The sequence below is a fragment of the Aythya marila genome (assembly GCF_965140915.1).
Source record: "Aythya marila genome assembly, contig: HAP1_HAP1_SCAFFOLD_297, whole genome shotgun sequence".
NCBI lineage: Eukaryota > Metazoa > Chordata > Aves > Anseriformes > Anatidae > Aythya > Aythya marila.
Window position 1 is genome coordinate 52272 of NW_028137081.1, and position 16485 is coordinate 68756.

General features: G+C 43.0%; 1 long non-coding RNA gene across 1 annotated transcript in view; it reads right to left on the reverse strand.

Annotated features, from left to right (window-relative positions):
• Window positions 1-9489: 9489 nt before the first annotated feature.
• LOC309891201 overlaps window positions 9490-16485 on the reverse strand; it is a 58353-nt gene continuing 51357 nt past the window's right edge. The window contains exon 3 of the long non-coding RNA XR_014319481.1: window positions 9490-9544. This is a non-coding gene — a long non-coding RNA (uncharacterized lncRNA). The remainder of the gene's footprint in view (window positions 9545-16485) is intronic.

The following is a 16485-nucleotide window of genomic DNA, read 5'->3' on the forward strand; positions in this document are numbered from 1 at the left end:
CCACCATGATGACCAACGAGAACCCAACAAAACCCAACAGAGACCCCAAAAACCTTAAAAAACACCCCAAACAAAAATGGCATCACCCCCAAAACTGGAAGAAAATCCCCCAAAACCATAGATCCACCCCAAAACCACCCTACACCTACCTGATGTTCTCCAAAACCCACAATTTACCCTTTTCCAACACGATGACCAACGAGAACCCAACAAAACCCAACAGAGACCCCAAAAAACGTCAAAAACACCCAAAACAAGAACGGCATCACCCCCAAAACTGGAAGAAAATCCGCCAAAACCATAGATCCACGCCAAAACCACCCTAAACCTACCTGATCTTCTCCAAAACCCACAATCCACTCCTATTTAACATAATGACAAACAAGAACCCAACAAAACCTAATGGAGACCCCAAAACACGTCAAAAACACCCCAAAAAATATCGGCATCACCCCCAAAACTGGAAGAAAATACGCCAAAACAATAGATCCACCCCAAAACCACCCTAAACCTACCTGATGTTCTCCAAAACCCACAATTTACCCTTTTCCAACACGATGACCAACGAGAACACAAGAAAACCCAACAGAGACCCCAAAAAACGTCAAAAGCACCCCAAACAAGAACGGCATCACCCCCAAAACTCGAAGAAAATCCCCCAAAACCATAGATCCACCCCAAAACCACCCGAAACCTACCTGATGTTCTCCAAAACCCACAATCCACACCTATTTAACATAATGACCAACAAGAACACAACAAAACCTAATGGAGACCCCAAAACACGTCAAAAACACCCCAAAAAATATCGGTATCACCCCCAAAACTGGAAGGAAATACGCCAAAACCATAGATCCACCGCAAAACATCCCTAAACCTACCTGATGTTCTCCAAAACCTACAATTTACACTTTTCCAATATGATGACCAACGAGAACCCAACAAAACCCAACAGAGACCCCAAAACACGTCAAAAACACCCAAAAAAAGAACAGGATCACACCAAAAAAAAAAGAAGAAAACCCCAAATACCATAGATCCACCCCAAAGACACCCTAAACCTACCTGATGTTCTCCTAATCCCAAAGCACACTCCCAACCACCATAAAACACATTAGGAATTCAACGAAACACAACGGAAACCCCAAAACACTTCAAAATCACCCGAAGAAAGGAGAGGATCACTCCCCCAAAAAGAAGAAAACCCCAAATACCATGAATCCACGTGAAAACTCCCCCTAAACCTACTTGAAGTTCTCCAAAACCCACAATTTACACTTTTACAACACGATGACCATGGAAAACCAAATGAAACACAATGGAGACCCCAAAACACGTCAAAAACAACACAAAAAGTCCAGAATCATCCCCCCTCCCCCCCCCAAAAAAAAAAAAAAACTGAGTACCATATATCCACCCCAAAACCACCCTAAACTTACCTGATGTTCTCCAAAACCCACAATTTACACTTTTCCACCATGATGACCAACGAGAACACAACAAAACCCAACAGAGACCCCAAAACACGTCAAAAACACCAGAAAAAATATCGGCATCGCCCCCAAAACTGGAAGAAAATACGCCAAAACAATAGATCCACCCCAAAACCACCCTAAACCTAACTGATGTTCTCCAAAACCCACAATTTACACTTTTCCAACACGATGAACAACGAGAACCCAACAAAACCCAACAGAGACCCCAAACAACGTCAAAAGCACCCCAAACAAGAATGGCATCACCCCCAAAACTGGAAGAAAATCCCCCAAAACCATAGATCCACCCCAAAACCACCCTAAACCTACATGATGTTCTCCAAAACCCACAATCCACACCTATTTAACATAATGACCAACAAGAACACAACAAAACCTAATGGAGACCCCAAAACACGTCAAAAACACCCCAAAAAATATCGGTATCACCCCCAAAACTGGAAGAAAATACGCCAAAACAATAGATCCACCCCAAAACCACCCTAAACCTACCTGATCTTCTCCAAAACCCACAATTTACACTTTTCCACTATGATGACCAACGAGAACCCAACAAAACCAAACAGAGACCCCAAAAACATTAAAAAACACCCCAAACAAAAAAGGCATCACCCCGAAAACTGGAAGAAAATCCCCCAAAACCATAGATCCACCCCAAAACCACCCTACACCTACCTGATGTTCTCCAAAACCCACAATTTACCCTTTTCCAACACGATGACCAACGAGAACCCAACAAAACCCAACAGAGACCCCAAAAAACGTCAAAAACACCCCAAACAAGAACGGCATCACCCCCAAAACTGGAAGAAAATCCGCCAAAACCATAGATCCACCCCAAAACCACCCTAAACCTAACTGATGTTCTCCAAAACCCACAATTTACATTTTTCCAACACGATGACCAACGAGAACCCAACAAAACCCAACAGAGACCCCAAAAAACGTCAAAAACACCCCAAACAAGAACGGCATCACCCCCAAAACTCGAAGAAAATCCGCCAACACCATAGATCCACCCCAAAAACACCCAACACCTACCTGATGTTCTCCAAAACCCACAATTTACCCTTTTCCAACACGACGACCAACGAGAACCCAACAAAACCCAACAGAGACCCCAAAAAACGTCAAAAACAACACAAAAAATATCGGCATCACCCCAAAAACCGGAAGAAAATACGCCAAAACAATAGATCCACCCCAAAACCACCCTAAACCTACCTGATGTTCTCCAAAACCCACAATTTACACTTTTCCAACACGATGAACAACGAGAACCCAACAAAACCCAACAGAGACCCCAAAAAACGTCAAAAGCACCCCAAAACAAGAATGGCATCACCCCCAAAACTGGAAGAAAATCCCCCAAAACCATAGATCCACCCCAAAACCACCCTAAACCTAACTGATGTTCTCCAAAACCCACAATTTACATTTTTCCAAAACGATGACCAACGAGAACCCAACAAAACACAACAGAGACCCCAAAAAACGTCAAAAACACCCCAAACAAAAACGGCATCACCCCCAAAACTGGAAGAAAATCCGCCAAAACCATAGATCCACCCCAAAACCACCCTAAACCTACCTGATCTTCTCCAAAACCCACAACTTACACTTTTACAACACGATGACCAACTAGAACCCAACAAAACCAAACAGAGACCCCAAAAACATTAAAAAACACCCCAAACAAAAATGGCATTACCACCAAAACTGGAAGAAAATCCCCCAAAACCATAGATCCACCCCAAAACCACGCAACACCTACCTGATGTTCTCCAAAACCTACAATTTACACTTTTCCAACACGATGACCAACGAGAACCCAACAAAACCCAACAGAGACCCCAAAAAACGTCAAAAACACCCCAAACAAGAACGGCATCATCCCCAAAACTGGAAGAAAATACGCCAAAACCATAGATCCACCCCAAAACCACCCGAAACCTACCTGATGTTCTCCAAAACCCACAATCCACACCTATTTAACATAATGACCAACAAGAACACAACAAAACCTAATGGAGACCCCAAAACACGTCAAAAACACCCCAAAAAATATCGGTATCACCCCCAAAACTGGAAGGAAATACGCCAAAACCATAGATCCACCCCAAAACCACCCTAAACCTAACTGATGTTCTCCTAATCCCAAAGCACACTCCCAACCACCATAAAACACATTAGGAATTCAACGAAACGCAACGGAAACCCCAAAACACTTCAAAATCACCCGAAGAAACAAGAGGATCACTCCCCCAAAAAGAAGAAAACCCCAAATACCATGAATCCACGTGAAAACTCCCCCTAAACCTACCTGAAGTTCTCCAAAACCCACAATTTACACTTTTACAACACGATGACCATGGAAAACCAAATGAAACACAATGGAGACCCCAAAACACGTCAAAAACAACACAAAAACTCCAGGATCATGCCCCCCTCCCCCCCAAAAAAAAAAACAACTGAGTAACATATATCCACCCCAAAACAACCCTAAACCTACCTGATGTTCTACAAAACCCACAATTTACACTTTTCCACCATGATGACCAACGAGAACCCAACAAAACCAAACAGAGACCCCAAAACACGTCAAAAACACCAGAAAAAATATCGGCATCGCCCCCAAAACTGGAAGAAAATACGCCAAAACAATAGATCCACCCCAAAACCACCCTAAACCTAACTGATGTTCTCCAAAACCCACAATTTACACTTTTCCAACACGATGAACAACGAGAACCCAACAAAACCCAACAGAGACCCCAAACAACGTCAAAAGCACCCCAAACAAGAATGGCATCACCCCCAAAATTGGAAGAAAATCCCCCAAAACCATAGATCAAACCCAAAACCACCCTAAACCTAACTGATGTTCTCCAAAACCCACAATCCACACCTATTTAACATAATGACCAACAAGAACACAACAAAACCTAATGGAGACCCCAAAACACGTCAAAAACACCCCAAAAAATATCGGTATCACCCCCAAAACTGGAAGAAAATACGCCAAAACAATAGATCCACCCCAAAACCACCCTAAACCTACCTGATCTTCTCCAAAACCCACAATTTACACTTTTCCACTATGATGACCAACGAGAACCCAACAAAACCAAACAGAGACCCCAAAAACATTAAAAAACACCCCAAACAAAAAAGGCATCACCCCCAAAACTGGAAGAAAATCCCCCAAAACCATAGATCCACCCCAAAACCACCCTACACCTACCTGATGTTCTCCAAAACCCACAATTTACCCTTTTCCAACACGACGACCAACGAGAACCCAACAAAACCCAACAGAGACCCCAAAAAACGTCAAAAACAACACAAAAAATATCGGCATCACCCCAAAAACTGGAAGAAAATACGCCAAAACAATAGATCCACCCCAAAACCACCCTAAACCTACCTGATGTTCTCCAAAACCCACAATTTACACTTTTCCAACACGATGAACAACGAGAACCCAACAAAACCCAACAGAGACCCCAAAAAACGTCAAAAGCACCCCAAAACAAGAATGGCATCACCCCCAAAACTGGAAGAAAATCCCCCAAAACCATAGATCCACCCCAAAACCACCCTAAACCTAACTGATGTTCTCCAAAACCCACAATTTACATTTTTCCAAAACGATGACCAACGAGAACCCAACAAAACACAACAGAGACCCCAAAAAACGTCAAAAACACCCCAAACAAAAACGGCATCACCCCCAAAACTGGAAGAAAATCCGCCAAAACCATAGATCCACCCCAAAACCACCCTAAACCTACCTGATCTTCTCCAAAACTCACAACTTACACTTTTACAACACGATGACCAACTAGAACCCAACAAAACCAAACAGAGACACCAAAAACATTAAAAAACACCCTAAACAAAAATGGCATTACCACCAAAACTGGAAGAAAATCCCCCAAAACCATAGATCCACCCCAAAACCACGCAACACCTACCTGATGTTCTCCAAAACCTACAATTTACACTTTTCCAACACGATGACCAACGAGAACCCAACAAAACCCAACAGAGACCCCAAAAACCTTAAAAAACACCCCAAACAAAAATGGCATCACCCCCAAAACTGGAAGAAAATCCGCCAAAACCATAGATCCACCCCAAAACCACCCTAAACATACCTGATGTTCTCCAAAACCCACAATTTACCCTTTTCCAACACGATGACCAACGAGAACCCAACAAAACCCAACAGAGACCCCAAAAAACGTCAAAAACACCCCAAACAAGAACGGCATCACCCCCAAAACTCGAAGAAAATCCGCCAAAACCATAGATCCACGCCAAAACCACCCTAAACCTACCTGATCTTCTCCAAAACCCACAATCCACTCCTATTTAACATAATGACAAACAAGAACCCAACAAAACCTAATGGAGCCCCCAAAACACGTCAAAAACACCACAAAAAATATCGGCATCACCCCAAAAACTGGAAGAAAATCCCCCAAAACCATAGATCCACCCCAAAACCACGCAACACCTACCTGATGTTCTCCAAAACCCACAATTTACCCTTTTCCAACACGATGACCAACGAGAACACAACAAAACCCAACAGAGACCCCAAAAAACGTCAAAAGCACCCCAAACAAGAACGGCATCATCCCCAAAACTGGAAGAAAATCCCCCAAAACCATAGATCCACCCCAAAACCACCCTAAACCTAACTGATGTTCTCCAAAACCCACAATCCACACCTATTTAACATAATGACCAACAAGAACACAACAAAACCTAATGGAGACCCCAAAACACGTCAAAAACACCCCAAAAAATATCGGTATCACCCCCAAAACTGGAAGGAAATACGCCAAAACCATAGATCCACCCCAAAACCACCCTAAACCTACCTGATGTTCTCCAAAACCCACAATTTACCCTTTTCCAACACGATGACCAACGAGAACCCAACAAAACCCAACAGAGACCCCAAAAAACGTCAAAAACACCCCAAACAAGAATGGCATCACCCCCAAAACTGGAAGAAAATCCCCCAAAACCATAGATCCACCCCAAAACCACCCTAAACCTACCTGATCTTCTCCAAAACCCACAATCCACACCTATTTAACATAATGACAAACAAGAACACAACAAAACCTAATGGAGACCCCAAAACACGTCAAAAACACCCCCAAAAATATCGGCATCACCCCCAAAACTGGAAGAAAATCCCCCAAAACCATAGATCCACCCCAAAACCACCCTAAACCTACCTGATGTTCTCCAAAACCCACAATTTACACTTTTCCACCATGATGACCAACGAGAACCCAACAAAACCCAACAAAGACCCCAAAACACGTCCAAAACACCCCAAAAAAGAACAGGATCACGCCAAAAAATAGAAGAAAACCCCAAATACCATAGATCCACCCCAAGGACACCCTAAACCTACCTGATGTTCTCCTAATCCCAAAGCACACTCCCAACCACCATAAAACGCATTAGGAATTCAACGAAACGCAACGGAAACCCCAAAACACTTCAAAATCACCCGAAGAAACAACAGGATCACTCCCCCAAAAAGTAGAAAACCCCAAATACCATGAATCCACGTGAAAACTCCCCCTAAACCTACCTGAAGTTCTCCAAAACCCACAATTTACACTTTTACAACACGATGACCATGGAAAACCAAATGAAACACAATGGAGACCCCAAAACACGTCAAAAACAACACAAAAACTCCAGGATCATGCCCCCCTCCCCCCCAAAAAAAAAAAACAACTGAGTACCATATATCCACCCCAAACCACCCTAAACCTACCTGATGTTCTACAAAACCCACAATTTAACTTTTTCCAACACGATGACCAACGAGAACACAACAAAACCCAACAGAGACCCCAAAAAACGTCAAAAACACCCCAAACAAGAACGGCATCACCCCCAAAACTGGAAGAAAATACGCCAAAACAATAGATCCACCCCAAAACCTCCCTAAACCTAACTGATGTTCTCCAAAACCCACAATTTACCCTTTTCCAACACGATGACCAACGAGAACCCAACAAAACCCAACAGAGACCCCAAAAAACGTCAAAAGCACCCCAAACAAGAATGGCATCACCCCCAAAACTGGAAGAAAATCCCCCAAAACCATAGATCCACCCCAAAACCACCCGAAACCTACCTGATGTTCTCCAAAACCCACAATCCACTCCTATTTAACATAATGACAAACAAGAACCCAACAAAACCTAATGGAGACACCAAAACACGTCAAAAACACCCCAAAAAATATCGGCATCACCCCCAAAACTGGAAGAAAATACACCAAAACCATAGATCCACCCCAAAACCACCCTAAACCTACCTGATCTTCTCCAAAACCCACAATTTACCCTTTTCCACCATGATGACCAACGAGAACCCAACAAAACCCAACAAAGACCCCAAAACACGTCAAAAACACCCCAAAAAAGAACAGGATCACGCCAAAAAATAGAAGAAAACCCCAAATACCATAGATCCACCCCAAGGACACCCTAAACCTACCTGATGTTCTCCTAATCCCAAAGCACACTCCCAACCACCATAAAACGCATTAGGAATTCAACGAAACGCAACGGAAACCCCAAAACACTTCAAAATCACCCGAAGAAACAAGAGGATCACTCCCCCAAAAAGAAGAAAACCCCAAATACCATGAATCCACGTGAAAACTCCCCCTAAACCTACCTGAAGTTCTCCAAAACCCACAATTTACACTTTTACAACACGATGACCATGGAAAACCAAATGAAACACAATGGAGACCCCAAAACACGTCAAAAACAACACAAAAACTCCAGGATCATGCCCCCCTCCCCCCAAAAAAAAAAAAACAACTGAGTAACATATATCCACCCCAAAACAACCCTAAACCTACCTGATGTTCTACAAAACCCACAATTTACACTTTTCCACCATGATGACCAACGAGAACCCAACAAAACCAAACAGAGACCCCAAAAACCTTAAAAAACACCCCAAACAAAAATGGCATCACCCCCAAAACTGGAAGAAAATCCCCCAAAACCATAGATCCACCCCAAAACCACGCAACACTGGAAGAAAATCCGCCAAAACCACCCTAAACCTACCTGATCTTCTCCAAAACCCACAATCCACTCCTATTTAACATAATGACAAACAAGAACACAACAAAACCTAATGGAGACACCAAAACACGTCAAAAATACCCCAAAAAATATCGGCATCACCCCCAAAACTGGAAGAAAATACACCAAAACCATAGATCCACCCCAAAACCACCCTAAACCTACCTGATGTTCTCCAAAACCCACAATTTACCCTTTTCCAACACGATGATCAACGAGAACCCAACAAAACCCAACAGAGACCCCAAAAAACGTCAAAAACACCCCAAACAAGAATGGCATCACCCCCAAAACTGGAAGAAAATACACCAAAACCATAGATCCACCCCAAAACCACCCTAAACCTACCTGATCTTCTCCAAAACCCACAATTTACCCTTTTCCACCATGATGACCAACGAGAACCCAACAAAACCCAACAAAGACCCCAAAACACGTCAAAAACACCCCAAAAAAGAACAGGATCACGCCAAAAAATAGAAGAAAACCCCAAATACCATAGATCCACCCCAAGGACCCCCTAAAACTACCTGATGTCCTCCTAAGCCCAAAGCACACTCCCAACCACCATAAAACACATTAGGAATTCAACGAAACGCAACGGAAACCCCAAAACACTTCAAAATCACCCGAAGAAACAAGAGGATCACTCCCCCAAAAAGAAGAAAACCCCAAATACCATGAATCCACGTGAAAACTCCCCCTAAACCTACCTGAAGTTCTCCAAAACCCACAATTTACACTTTTACAACACGATGACCATGGAAAACCAAATGAAACACAATGGAGACCCCAAAACACGTCAAAAACAACACAAAAACTCCAGGATCATGCCCCCCTCCCCCCAAAAAAAAAAAAAACAACTGAGTACCATATATCCACCCCAAAACCACCCTAAACCTACCTGATGTTCTACAAAACCCACAATTTACACTTTTCCACCATGATGACCAACGAGAACCCAACAAAACCAAACAGAGACCCCAAAAACCTTAAAAAACACCCCAAACAAAAACGGCATCACCCCCAAAACTGGAAGAAAATCCCCCAAAACCATAGATCCACCCCAAAACCACGCAACACCTACCTGATGTTCTCCAAAACCCACAATTTACCCTTTTCCAACACGATGACCAACGAGAACCCAACAAAACCCAACAGAGACCCCAAAAAACGTCAAAAACACCCCAAACAAGAACGGCATCACCCCCAAAACTGGAAGAAAATCCGCCAAAACCATAGATCCACCCCAAAACCACCCTAAACCTACCTGATGTTCTCCAAAACCCACAATTTACACTTTTACAACACGATGACCAACGAGAACCCAACAAAACCCAACAAAGACCCCAAAACACGTCAAAAACAACCCAAAAAAGAACAGGATCACGCCAAAAAATAGAAGAAAACCCCAAATACCATAGATCCACCCCAAGGACACCCTAAACCTACCTGATGTTCTCCTAAGCCCAAAGCACACTCCCAACCACCATAAAACACATTAGGAACTCAATGAAACGCAACGGAAAAACCAAAACACTTCAAAATCACCCGAAGAAACAAGAGGATCACTCCCCCCAAAAGAAGCAAACCCCAAATACCATGAATCCACGTGAAAACTCCCCCTAAACCTACCTGAAGTTCTCCAAAACCAGCAATTTACCCTTTTCCATTATGATGACCACGGAAAACCCAACGGAACCCAACAGAGACCCCAAAACACGTCAAAAACAACCCAAACAAGAACGGAATCATCCCCAAAACTGGAAGAAAATCTCCAAAAAGCAGGGATCCAATCCCAAAACCACCCTAAACCTACCTGATGTTCTCCTAATCCCAAAGCACACTCCCAACCACCATAAAACACATTAGGAATTCAACGAAACGCAACGGAAACCCCAAAACACTTCAAAATCACCCGAAGAAACAAGAGGATCACTCCCCAAAAAGAAGAATACCCCAAATACCATGAATCCACGTGAAAACTCCCCCTAAACCTACCTGAAGTTCTCCAAAACCCACAATTTACACTTTTACAACACGATGACCATGGAAAACCAAATGAAACACAATGGAGACCCCAAAACACGTCAAAAACAACACAAAAACTCCAGGATCATGCCCCCCTCCCCCCCAAAAAAAAAAAACAACTGAGTACCATATATCCACCCCAAAACCACCCTAAACCTACCTGATGTTCTACAAAACCCACAATTTACACTTTTCCACCATGATGACCAACGAGAACCCAACAAAACCAAACAGAGACCCCAAAAACCTTAAAAAACACCCCAAACAAAAATGGCATCACCCCCAAAACTGGAAGAAAATCCCCCAAAACCATAGATCCACCCCAAAACCACGCAACACTGGAAGAAAATCCGCCAAAACCACCCTAAACCTACCTGATCTTCTCCAAAACCCACAATCCACTCCTATTTAACATAATGACAAACAAGAACACAACAAAACCTAATGGAGACCCCAAAACACGTCAAAAATACCCCAAAAAATATCGGCATCACCCCCAAAACTGGAAGAAAATACACCAAAACCATAGATCCACCCCAAAACCACCCTAAACCTACCTGATGTTCTCCAAAACCCACAATTTACCCTTTTCCAACACGATGACCAACGAGAACCCAACAAAACCCAACAGAGACCCCAAAAAACGTCAAAAACACCCCAAACAAGAATGGCATCACCCCCAAAACTGGAAGAAAATCTCCCAAAACCATAGATCCACCCCAAAACCACCCTAAACCTACCTGATGTTCTCCAAAACCTACAATTTACCCTTTTCCACCATGATGACCAACGAGAACCCAACAAAACCCAACAAAGACCCCAAAAAAACGTCAAAAACAACCCAAAAAAGAACAGGATCACGCCAAAAAATAGAAGAAAACCCCAAATACCATAGATCCACCCCAAGGACACCCTAAAACTACCTGATGTCCTCCTAAGCCCAAAGCACACTCCCAACCACCATAAAACACATTAGGAATTCAACGAAACGCAACGGAAACCCCAAAACACTTCAAAATCACCCGAAGAAACAACAGGATCACTCCCCCAAAAAGAAGAAAACCCCAAATACCATGAATCCACGTGAAAACTCCCCCTAAACCTACCTGAAGTTCTCCAAAACCCACAATTTACACTTTTACAACACGATGACCATGGAAAACCAAATGAAACACAATGGAGACCCCAAAACACGTCAAAAACAACACAAAAAGTCCAGGATCATCCCCCCCTCCCCCCAAAAAAAAAAAAACAACTGAGTACCATATATCCACCCCAAAACAACCCTAAACCTACCTGATGTTCTACAAAACCCACAATTTACACTTTTCCACCATGATGACCAACGAGAACCCAACAAAACCAAACAGAGACCCCAAAAACATTAAAAAACACCCCAAACAAAAATGGCATCACCCCCAAAACTGGAAGAAAATCCCCCAAAACCATAGATCCACCCCAAAACCACGCAACACCTACCTGATGTTCTCCAAAACCCACAATTTACCCTTTTCCAACACGATGACCAACGAGAACCCAACAAAACCCAACAGAGACCCCAAAAAACGTCAAAAACACCCTAAACAAGAACGGCATCACCCCCAAAACTGGAAGAAAATACACCAAAACCATAGATCCACCCCAAAACCACCCTACACCTACCTGATGTTCTCCAAAACCCACAATTTACCCTTTTCCAACACGATGACCAACGAGAACCCAACAAAACCCAACAGAGACCCCAAAAAACGTCAAAAACACCCCAAACAAGAACGGCATCACACCCAAAACTGGAAGAAAATCCGCCAAAACCATAGATCCACCCCAAAACCTCACTAAACCTACCTGATCTTCTCCAAAACCCACAATCCACTCCTATTTAACATAATGACAAACAAGAACACAACAAAACCTAATGGAGACCCCAAAACACGTCAAAAACACCCCCAAAAATATCGGCATCACCCCCAAAACTGGAAGAAAATCCGCCAAAACCATAGATCCACCCCAAAACCACCCTAAACCTAACTGATGTTCTCCAAAACCCACAATTTACCCTTTTCCAACACGATGACCAACGAGAACCCAACAAAACCCAACAGAGACCCCAAAAAACGTCAAAAACACCCCAAACAAGAATGGCATCACCCCCAAAACTGGAAGAAAATCCCCCAAAACCATAGATCCACCCCAAACCACCCTAAACCTACCTGATCTTCTCCAAAACCCACAATCCACTCCTATTTAACATAATGACAAACAAGAACACAACAAAACCTAATGGAGACCCCAAAACACGTCAAAAACACCCCCAAAAATATCGGCATCACCCCCAAAACTGGAAGAAAATCCCCCAAAACCATAGATCCACCCCAAAACCACCCTAAACCTACCTGATGTTCTCCAAACCTACAATTTACCCTTTCCACCATGATGACCAACGAGAACCCAACAAAACCCAACAAAGACCCCAAAACACGTCCAAAACACCCCAAAAAAGAACAGGATCACGCCAAAAAATAGAAGAAAACCCCAAATACCATAGATCCACCCCAAGGACACCCTAAACCTACCTGATGTTCTCCTAATCCCAAAGCACACTCCCAACCACCATAAAACGCATTAGGAATTCAACGAAACGCAACGGAAACCCCAAAACACTTCAAAATCACCCGAAGAAACAAGAGGATCACTCCCCCAAAAAGAAGAAAACCCCAAATACCATGAATCCACGTGGAAAACTCCCCCTAAACCTACCTGAAGTTCTCCAAAACCCACAATTTACACTTTTACAACACGATGACCATGGAAAACCAAATGAAACACAATGGAGACCCCAAAACACGTCAAAAACAACACAAAAACTCCAGGATCATGCCCCCCTCCCCCCCAAAAAAAAAAAACAACTGAGTACATATATCCACCCCAAAACCACCCTAAACCTACCTGATGTTCTACAAAACCCACAATTTACACTTTTCCACCATGATGACCAACGAAAACCCAACAAAACCCAAACAGAGACCCCAAAAACATTAAAAAACACCCCAAACAAAAATGGCATCACCCCCAAAACTGGAAGAAAATCCCCCAAAACCATAGATCCACCCCAAAACCACCCAACTCCTACCTGATGTTCTCCAAAACCCACAATTTACCCTTTTCCAACACGATGACCAACGAGAACCCAACAAAACCCAACAGAGACCCCAAAAAACGTCAAAAACACCCCAAACAAGAACGGCATCACCCCCAAAACTGGAAGAAAATACGCCAAAACCATAGATCCACCCCAAAACCACCCTAAACCTACCTGATGTTCTCCAAAACCCACAATCCACTCCTATTTAACATAATGACAAACAAGAACCCAACAAAACCTAATGGAGACCCCAAAACACGTCAAAAACACCCCCAAAAAATATCGGCATCACCCCCAAAACTGGAAGAAAATACACCAAAACCATAGATCCACCCCAAAACCACCCATAACCTACCTGATGTTCTCCAAAACCCACAATTTACCCTTTTCCACCATGATGACCAACGAGAACCCAACAAAACCCAACAAAGACCCCAAACACGTCAAAAACACCCCAAAAAAGAACAGGATCACGCCAAAAAATAGAAGAAAACCCCAAATACCATAGATCCACCCCAAGAACACCCTAAACCTACCTGATGTTCTCCTAATCCCCAAAGCACACTCCCAACCACCATAAAACACATTAGGAATTCAACGAAACGCAACGGAAACCCCAAAACACTTCAAAATCACCCGAAGAAACAAGAGGATCACTCCCCCAAAAAGGAAGAAAACCCCAAATACCATGAATCCACGTGAAAACTCCCCCCTAAACCTACCTGAAGTTCTCCAAAACCCACAATTTACACTTTTACAACACGATGACCATGGAAAACCAAATGAAACACATTGGAGACCCCAAAACACGTCAAAAACAACACAAAAACTCCAGGATCATGCCCCCCTCCCCCCCAAAAAAAAAAAACAACTGAGTACCATATATCCACCCCAAAACAACCCTAAACCTACCTGATGTTCTACAAAACCCACAATTTACACTTTTCCACCATGATGACCAACGAGAACCCAACAAAACCAAACAGAGACCCCAAAAACATTAAAAAACACCCCAAACAAAAATGGCATCACCCCCAAAACTGGAAGAAAATCCCCCAAAACCATAGATCCACCCCAAAACCACCCTACACCTACCTGATGTTCTCCAAAACCCACAATTTACCCTTTTCCAACACGATGACCAACGAGAACCCAACAAAACCCAACAGAGACCCCAAAAAACGTCAAAAACACCCCAAACAAGAACGGCATCACCCCCAAAACTGGAAGAAAATATGCCAAAACCATAGATCCACCCCAAAACCACCCTAAACCTACCTGATGTTCTCCAAAACCCACAATTTATATTTTTCCAAAACGATGACCAACGAGAACGCAACAAAACCCAACAGAGACCCCAAAAAACGTCAAAAGCACCCCAAACAAAAACGGCATCACCCCAAAAACTGGAAGAAAATACGCCAAAACTACAGATCCACCCCAAAACCACCCTAAACCTAACTGATGTTCTCCAAAACCCACAATTTACCCTTTTCCACCATGATGACCAACGAGAACACAACAAAACCCAACAGACACCCCAAAACAAGACAAAAACACCCCAAAAAAGAACAGGATCACGCCAAAAAATAGAAGAAAACCCCAAATACCATAGATCCACCCCAAGGACACCCTAAACCTACCTGATGTTCTCCTAATCCCAAAGCACACTCCCAACCACCATAAAACACATTAGGAATTCAACGAAACGCAACGGAAACCCCAAAACACTTCAAAATCACCCGAAGAAACAAGAGGATCACTCCCCCAAAAAGAAGAATACCCCAAATACCATGAATCCACGTGAAAACTCCCCCTAAACCTACCTGAAGTTCTCCAAAACCCACAATTTACACTTTTACAACACGATGACCATGGAAAACCAAATGAAACACAATGGAGACCCCAAAACACGTCAAAAACAACACAAAAACTCCAGGATCATACCCCCCTCCCCCCCCCAAAAAAAAAAACAACTGAGTACCATATATCCACCCCAAAACCACCCGAAACCTACCTGATGTTCTACAAAACCCACAATTTACACTTTTCCACCATGATGACCAACGAGAACCCAACAAATCAAAACAGAGACCCCAAAAACCTTAAAAAAAAAACCAAACAAAAATGGCATCACCCCCAAAACTGGATGAAAATACGCCAAAACCATAGATCCAACCCAAAACCACCCGAAACCTACCTGATCTTCTCCAAAACCCACAATCCACTCCTATTTAACATAATGACAAACAAGAACACAACAAAACCTAATGGAGACACCAAAACACGTCAAAAACACCCCAAAAAATATCGGCATCACCCCCAAAACTGGAAGAAAATACACCAAAACCATAGATCCACCCCAAAACCACCCATAACCTACCTGATGTTCTCCAAAACCCACAATTTACACTTTTCCACTATGATGACCAACGAGAACACAACAAAACCCAACAGAGACCCCAAAAAACGTCAAAAGCACCCCAAACAAGAACGGCATCACACCCAAAACTGGAAGAAAATCCGCCAAAACCATAGATCCACCCCAAAACCACCCTAAATTTACCTGATGTTCTCCAAAACCCACAATCCACACCTATTTAACATAATGACCAACAAGAACCCAACAAAACCTAATGGAGACCCCAAAACACGTCAAAAACAACAC